Consider the following 8,702-nt stretch of genomic DNA (forward strand, 5'->3'; position numbering starts at 1 on the left):
TATACTAGAAAAACAGTAATAATCATTGTGCACTGAAGTTCTGATTTACCAGGGTCTCCTGTGTTTTTACTTCTAAACCAGGCAACCCTATCTCAGGCAGGAGCCAAGGGCTTTGTCGCACATTCTCTTTCGGGAAGGAGGGAAAAGCCTGCACGTACTGTCAGCAGGTTTAACACATTGTGTGCTTTCGCAAGAGCATGTACGGCACTTCCCACGTGCCGGACGCCTACTGCTTGTCAGGACCCGGTGGTGCACAGGGCCACCGTTGCCAGCCGCATTCTGTAGACGAGCTCACTGACAGTAAGAGAAGCCCAGAAGAACCCCCATGGTTACACAGGCAGTGAGGGTGAAAGAGACACACACGTCCGGCGGGCTGGACATAGGGCCAGGTTCTTTGTGGTTAAAACCAGTTTGGGGGCACCTGGAGGGCTCAGGCAGTTAAGTGCCTGCCTTCAGCTCAGGTCATGATCCCAGGGTCCTGAGATCAAGTCCCACATCAGGGTCCCTGCTTGGGGGGGAACCTGCTTCTCCCTCTCCCCCTGCCCCTCCCTCTGTTTGTGCTCTCTCTTTCTTTCAAATAAATAATATATATTTTTAAAACCAGGCAGTTTCGTCTTATATTTTCCATACTGACTGCTTGTAACAATTTTTCCCAAGTGGGCATCACTGTTCCTGTTCCAATCCATGTCAAACAGTAGGGATTTTGCCAAAATGGAGGGAGTCAGTGCATGGGATTATGCCCTCTCTCTTCTGTGTCCACAGGGACCGAGGACCCTACAGCCAGCCTGCCACCAGCACACCCCCTACTCCACTTGTCCACCAACAAGGAACAAACAGGAGAGCCATGCTAATTTGGCATTCTAATGGAGAACCGGGTGAATAAATCCACAGGTGTGTTTTCCACACAGAGTAGGGATAAAGCCTCGAAGCGAGAACACCCACTTTCAGGTGACAGAAAATGGAGAGAGAGGTTTTGCTCCCAAGCTGTTGACTTACAGCCAGATGTGGTAGAAAGTAACCCAAATGTGGTTCAGGCTATACGCTTATTATCTACAAGACAGCTTGGCATTGCGCAGGTGATGTTTCATATTTAGTGTTTGAGATTTAAGATGAAAATCGGTGAGTTTTATTTTACTTTCTTTTAGCTGAGAGTTTTCATGAGGTAATTCAACCATACTTTCCAATGATGTATTTAAATTAACATTAAAGGTAAAGACATTCTTTTTTAAGAAAAAAATATTACATTTTAATTCTCTTATTTGTTATTGGGCTTTACTTTAATTAGCCACATCCACTCCTTCCTACTTCCACTGCCATTCTAGAAGGTTCATGAGTCCGTTCAAGAGCAGTGGTCCTTGCCCAGGGATGGAAAACCAGCCTAGTTTTCACGGCATCAACTGTCATCAACATTGACACCGGGTGGTGTTTCTGTCGGGTTAAAGCAAAGCCAGAAGGAAGGAAGAAAGCAATAAGGATAAAACCGTTTGCAAAAGTGAAGGAAGAAGAAAGGAGGGAAGGACAAGGAACTACGTGGAGAATGTTCAGAAAATCACATCCAGATGAATCTGATCACCTTGTCTGGTCTCCATGAATCCGTTCTTTTCTGTGTTGAATGAATCGTCTTTCTAGAACACAGCTCTGATTAGACGGAAAAATCTTGTGACTTTCCATTGACTGAGTTCTAAAAGGCCAAGCTCCTTAGAACCTGAATGGTGGTCACGGTCCCTGGGGGGATGCCCTTGACCCCTCTCCCACTGTGACCCTCCATGGCCTCTACCCTCAGCATGCACTGAAGGCCCCAACAGACAGACCCATGGGATGGTCTCTGAGTTTTAGGAAACTATTGGTGATCTCATTCTTTTGAAAGAGAATAAGGCAAAAATGATTTTATTCAACCTAAGGCCATAAGTTTGAAGTGAATAAATAAATTACAGCTTTCCATGAAAAAGAATGCATAAAAATTTCTGAATTATGTCCCTTTGAAACTCATCTGAGATGAGATGGCATGGAGTGTGGTAGTCATAGGAGTGAATGACATGGTCCCCATGGTGTTTGTATTCATGAGTTCCATGCCTCCTGGTCTTAAGAACATCAGAGTACTAGACGTTCAGACCAGAGCAATGACACAAAGAAAGAAAGAAAAGCCATCCAATCATAAAGGAAGAAGTGAAATCATTTTGTTCACAGGTGGCACAATCTTATACATATAAAACCACACACAGAAATCTGTTAAAACCATGGAAGAGGATCCAAAAAGTGACAGGATACAAAAGCAACACACAAAAACCAATTGTGTTTCTATACACTGAAGATAACCAAGTCAAAGAGGAAATGAAGAAAGCAAGTTTATTTATTACATCAAAAAGAATTACATGTTTAGGAATAAATGTAACAAAAGAGCTAGAAGACTTGTACACTGGAAACCACAAAGCATTGTCCTTTTTTGCATAATGTCAAACTTCTTAATCTTTAATAGAATTTTCAATGTGTTTCTGGAGTTTTATGTTGTATAATTAAATCAGATTTGCTTGCTTAGTCTCCCAGTGGACCACTCTGTCTTGCTCAAAACCATCTCTAATCCTGGCTAGTCTTCTTTACAGGGAATGGTGTTTAACTTGGGATTATGAATGCTTTCCGTGGATCCACAGTCATCTGTGTCTTTTGGAAAATCAGTTAAAAATGCATGCTCAAATAAAAATATTTGGGAAAAAGCTTAAACCATTTGTACCAAGAGAACTGAACTCCATATAGCTTGATTTAGCTAAACAAAGCTACCTAAATGCAGAAATCTGAACTGATTAAAATCACAAATGCAGGTGATGATATTAATATCTATTTAAAGAAGGTCTCACAGTGAGAACTATGAAGATGGAGTGCAGTGGCCTTAGAGGAAAGCTGGTATGATGATATCAAGACTATGAGGCATGGCCTTCAAACCAGACTTAACAGGCATGCAATTAAATCCACTTTCATATGCTAATACAGAGCACAGAAGATGGACGGATGCTAGAGACGTATTTGACAATAGCAAACATATGGATTATAGTGACTGATACCACTCCAGGAGAACATTTAGACAGAGAAAAGAGCCCAGAATATTACCCTAGGGAGTATCATTATCAAAGGGCATTCATACAAAGACAAGCCACAAGAGAAAACACACAAGATAATCAGAAACATGAGGAGACATGCAGAACAGCCTGGTGGCATGGGCCAGATGTTCCAGGAAGGGTAATAACCAAGACCACTGGATTCGGCTGTCAGGGTTGCTGGAGGGCGGTCTCAGCAGAAGGGCTGGCGTGAGGAGGACCGTCAGGCATGAAGGCGAAAGAGGAATCATGTAGAAAGAAGAGGTGCCCACTGCCACCTTGTCTGTCGAGAAGCTTGAGCACACTCATAAAGAAAGTGAATTGGGAGAGAGAGGTAGCTGACACTGGGTGGGAGTGGTTAAGGACACTCGGGTGTGTTTCTTTCTTTTTTTTTTTTTTAAAGATTTTATTTATTTTTTTGACAGAGAGAGAGATCACAAGTAGGCAGAGAGGCAGTCAGAGAGAGGAGGAAGCAGGCTCCCTGCTGAGCAGAAAGCCCGATGCGGGCCTCAATCCCAGGACCCTGGGACCATGACCTGAGCTGAAGGCAGAGGCTTTAACCCCCTGAGCCACCCAGGTGCCCTTGGTTGTGTTTCTAAAGTGAGGGAAAGGACTCAAGGAAAGGACGGTTGAACATGCAGGAGAGAAAGGAACCCAACAGACCCAAGAGGAGACCAGAAGGGAGAAGAGATGGTGCAGAGGGAGCCTTGAGCCTGGGAGAGTCAGTCTTCCTTGGAAAGTGGGAGCAGAGCAGGTGGTGGAGCCCATGTTAAGCCACCTTGCGGGTGAGAGTAGAACGGGCTGTGCCATGATGCAGGACAGGAGAGTAGCACCAGTTCACATCACTATAAAAACAAAAAATGAAGTGTGATTTAGAGCACAGCAGAATGTGGAGAGAGGATCTGTTCAGAGTGGCGGTTCTCCTGGTGCTTGTGGGGGGCTTTAGAACATCCCCTATCTCCCCACGCCCAGTTCGTCCCCTTTATTACGATATCCGAGGTCCACGTGGGAAGGCACAAATGTGTTTTTCCCACAGATTAATGAGTTTCAGGTGTTATCAAGGGTAGAGATCAGTGGTCTTTAGAAAGTACTACAAGCAATAATTTTGGGCAACTTGTCCTAGGTACCTGGGATGTCACCGTCATTGTCATGGCCGTCACCACCATCATCACCATCACCTTCACCACCATAATCACCACCATCGCCATCAGCATCACCTTCACCACTATCACCACCACCATCGTCACCATCACCTTCACCACCACCATCACCACCATCATCACCATCACCTTCACCACCATCACCATCACCATCGTCACCACCATCATCACCACCATCATCAGCATCATTTTCACCACCATCATCACCATCACCTTCACCACCATCACCACCACCATCATCACCATCACCTTCACCATCACTTTCACCACCATCACCACCACCATCATCACCACCATCATCACCACCATCATCACCATCACCTTCACCACCATAATCACCACCATCGCCATCAGCATCACCTTCACCACCATCACCACCACCATCGTCACCATCACCTTCACCACCACCATCACCATCACTTTTACCATCATCACCACCATCATCACCATCACTTTCACCATCACCACCACCATCACCACCATCATCACCATCACCTTCACCACCGTCATCACATCACCTTCACCACCATCATCACCACCAATGCCATCAGCACCAGCACCATCACCAGCATCATCACCATCATCGTCACCATCATCACCATCACCTTCACCACCATCATCACCATCACCTTCACCACCATCACCACTACCATCATTGCCACCATCATCACCACCATCATCACCATCACCTTCACCACCTCATCACCATCACCTTCGCCACCATCATCACCATCACCTTCACCACCATCACTACCGTCATCACCATCACCTTCGCCACCATCACCGCCATCATCACCATCACATTCACCACCATCACCACCACCATTATCACCATCACCTTCACCACCATCATCACCATCATCATCACCAGCATCATCACCATCATCGCCACCATCATCATCGTGGTCATCACTGTCACCCAATTATTAACTACTATCATCTGGGTCCTTGCGATGTTCCAGGAACAATTCCAAGTGATTTTTATACACATTGGCCTATTTCACCTGGCTACACCTGCAAGGTGGGATGCTCTGCAGATCAGGAGGGGACAGTGAGTGTGTGGCCAGCCCAGCCTCAGGCAGCTGGCAGCCCCAGAGCAGGAAGTGTGTTCTCGGATCTGTGCGCGTACCAGAGTCCACACTAGGTGCCCTGGTACAGATGATCTTACCACATTTAATTATTTTGGGGGGGTCACTTTTCAGGCAGTTACTGTTTACTACAGAAAGGTTTCTTTAGTTAAACCAAAAAGAAACTTGAAAAGAATGTATCGATTAGTTTTTGTATGGACCCTTTTTTCCATGAATATTGACGTGGATTTTTTTTCTCTTTCAGAGCAAATACTCTAACAACCAATTCAAGATGGTAAATTCATGGAAAATGGAAATTTTTTCACTATTAAAAAGAAAAATAATTAGGAACATATATTTTAAGTAAAACAAGATACACATAAATAATGGCTAATGGTCAGAAAGGATGAGACTTAATACCGTATTTCATCTATGTGGAAAAAAAATATTATTTCCACAAAAACATGACTTTTAAAAGAATGTTGTACTGTGTTCACTAGAACTCATTCCTTTATTCTTTCAACAAATAAATCTTAATACTATGCTTCAAGATATAGAGGACGAAATAATTTACATAATAAAATTTAATGTCTTTAATATGTTTGGTTTCAAATGGTCACTCTGTTGAGAGCTCCGTGTTCTGAAGGACTACCCCCTCAGCACCGGGCTTGTAGGGTGCGGGAGGGAGCAGACCCTGAGCCCCAATGGGTCACAAGCACGCTACAAATGTGCACACATGAGTCGTGTCTTTCCATCATGTCAGCCTCATTCAGTCATAAAGCAAACTTAACACAGTTGTGAAGCCGGTTCAGGATCCCAAACTCAGTGACATTTCATACACATTTAATGCTGCTTCCTATGCATCACACAAAGCAAAGCACAAGACAAAGACCCACAACAAACAAGACACAAGGGGGAGGAAGTTCACAAGCCAAGCACAAAGCCAGTCCATGAGCGCACACCGAGGCGAGGCCTCAGCTCCCCACACTCACTGTCTCCTAGGTTCAAGCCACATAGCATCTCTATTCTGGGCAGAGATCCACCTTTCAGAGGTGGTCAGACATGGGAGGGGCACCGTCTGCAGAGTCTGACGGTTTGCTGCAGAACTCCTCCCCTTTAAAAGGGGTTTAACCAGTCTTGGGTCTTGGCTGAGCTCCTCTGGTTCCAGTGACCACAGCCCCGGTTCCTTCAGGCTCTCTTGGCTTTCTGGGTTATCTGTTCCTGGTGCCTCCAGCCTGTGCTGGCATCTGCTGTATCTGGCCTAGGCTGCTGATGTCACTGCTTGACCCATGACTCTATCTTGCTCTCTACAACCCCAAGGAACCCTAAAGCCAATTATGTGGATGAGAACTCATGAACTGGGCACTGTCACTTATTTTACTGGTCTTTTCCTCGGGTCCTGACACAAATATGAAGATGGCAGGGAAGGAAGGAGCTCTGCCTGGGTCAGGAAAGTGCTGGGAGGAATCGCGGCATGGGGTCGTCCTTCCAGGAATCGGGGAGTCTGCCCTCTGAGGTTTGCAGCAGCACACTATTAATAACATCCTTGTTTTGGAGGTGGAGACTGGGTTTGAAAAAGGTGAAATTTGGAAAACAATAATAACAAGTAATAAGTAGTACAGTAAGGCCAATGAAGGTAGTCTCTAGTGTGTGGTGAAGGGTTTTTTTTTAGCATAGAATGGGATGTGTCTCTATCTGCAGGCAAAATCATGGACATAGCTTCTCCAGCAGTTTCTAGAAAGAAGCCAGTTCAGCTCCAACTGCAAGATGCATTATCGTTGAAAGGCTGGGGCTTGGATGTCCATAAAAGGGACACATTGTTGTGTGTCCCCCTGGAGATCCACTCAAACATGAGCCTGAGTTCCAGCTCCACTTCTCTTAATGAGCTTGCACGAAATGGCCGTTAACCTCTCACCCAGTGAAGAGCTAATAAAATACATTTCATTAAGTTGTGTGGGCACTTGTGCTGAAAATTCACACTTGATTTATTTTTGTTTTTGTTTTTTAATAGTGCTTTTTAAAGATCTTCATGACATAGAAATGCATTGCTTTTTCTGGACTAAAACTACTTCTTCCCTTATTCACTGAAGGAAAATATTAAACATGACAGTAATGGCAAGCATCACACCACCTGATGTCACTAAATTATGAAACCTGTTCAAGTTCCTGTAGGCTTCGTTACAGCCCAAGCACCACTGGTCTTTTTGATAGTTTCAAAGTTTTTAGGGAGCAACCTGAAAAACCAATAAAAATTAACCATATTAGTTTATGCTGAGTGAAATAGGTCAAGCAGAGAGAGTCGATCATCATATGGTTTCACTTACTTGTGGAGCATAAGGAATAACATGGAGGACATGGGGAGATGGAGAGAAGAAGGGAGTTGGGGGAAATCAGAGGGGGAGATGAACCATGAGAGACTCTGAGAAACAAAGTGGGGGTTTTGGAGGGGAGAGGGTGGGGGGATGGGTGAGCTTGGTGGTGGGTATTAAGGAGGGCACGTATTGCATGGAGCACTGGGTGTGGTGCATAAACAGTGAAACTTGGAACAGTGAAAAAATAAATTTAATTTAAAAAATTAACCATCTGTGTCTTTGCCTTCAGTTTGTGAGGAAGAAGCAGGAAAACCAGACTGCTCACCTTAGGAATATCCACACTTTGCCTGACACCCATCAAGCTCTTTCCCCATGGGGACCCAGTGAGCCGTGGCTGTAGACAGTGGCCTCTTGGTGCTGTCTGCAGCTTGATGATTATATAGGTAGCCCTAAGGGACCTTGGAGATGGACCTTTCCAGTGGACATTCATGTTTGACCTCATGCCATCACTGATCTGGGTTGTAGACAAGTATTGTGGTATCTCTGGAAAGCCCCAGGGTACAGTAGCCAGGGTCCACATGGGCCAAATCATCATGTCCATCTGTACCAAGCTGCAGAACAAGGATCATGTGACTGAGGCCGTTTGCAGGGCCAAGTTCAAGTTCTCTGGGCACCAGAAGATGAGCTGTGCTCTCATCCTGTCTTTCCTTGCCCCAGTGTCCAGCCTTCCTGATGCCATTCCTTCCGTTGTTCCCTAGAGCCACATCTCCACGAAGTGGGGTGTTACTCAGTTCAATGAGGATGATTTTGAAGACATGTTGTATGCAAAGCGGCTCATCCCAGATGACTGTGGGGTCCAACACATTGCTGGTCACAGCTCCATGGACAGGGGGCGGGCTCTGCACTCATGAGAACCTCGGTGCTGCCCCTTCCTTATTCGTGCCTGACAATAAATCTTACTTCCTGTCCCAAAATTACTCATACTTTGGCTTGTTGGATTGGTGGTGATTCATTTCTTTGTTTGCTCATTAATTTAACACATGCTTATTGACTGCTTTCCCTGTTGCCAGCACT

At 45.1% G+C, this 8,702-nt stretch overlaps 1 pseudogene; it reads left to right on the forward strand.

Moving 5' to 3' along the window:
• The first annotated feature begins 7,972 nt into the window (after positions 1 to 7,972).
• LOC125082773 (uncharacterized) lies at positions 7,973 to 8,099 on the forward strand (annotated as a pseudogene).
• Positions 8,100 to 8,702: the final 603 nt, after the last annotated feature.

The sequence above is a fragment of the Lutra lutra genome, chromosome 12 (assembly GCF_902655055.1).
Source record: "Lutra lutra chromosome 12, mLutLut1.2, whole genome shotgun sequence".
Classification (NCBI taxonomy): domain Eukaryota; kingdom Metazoa; phylum Chordata; class Mammalia; order Carnivora; family Mustelidae; genus Lutra; species Lutra lutra.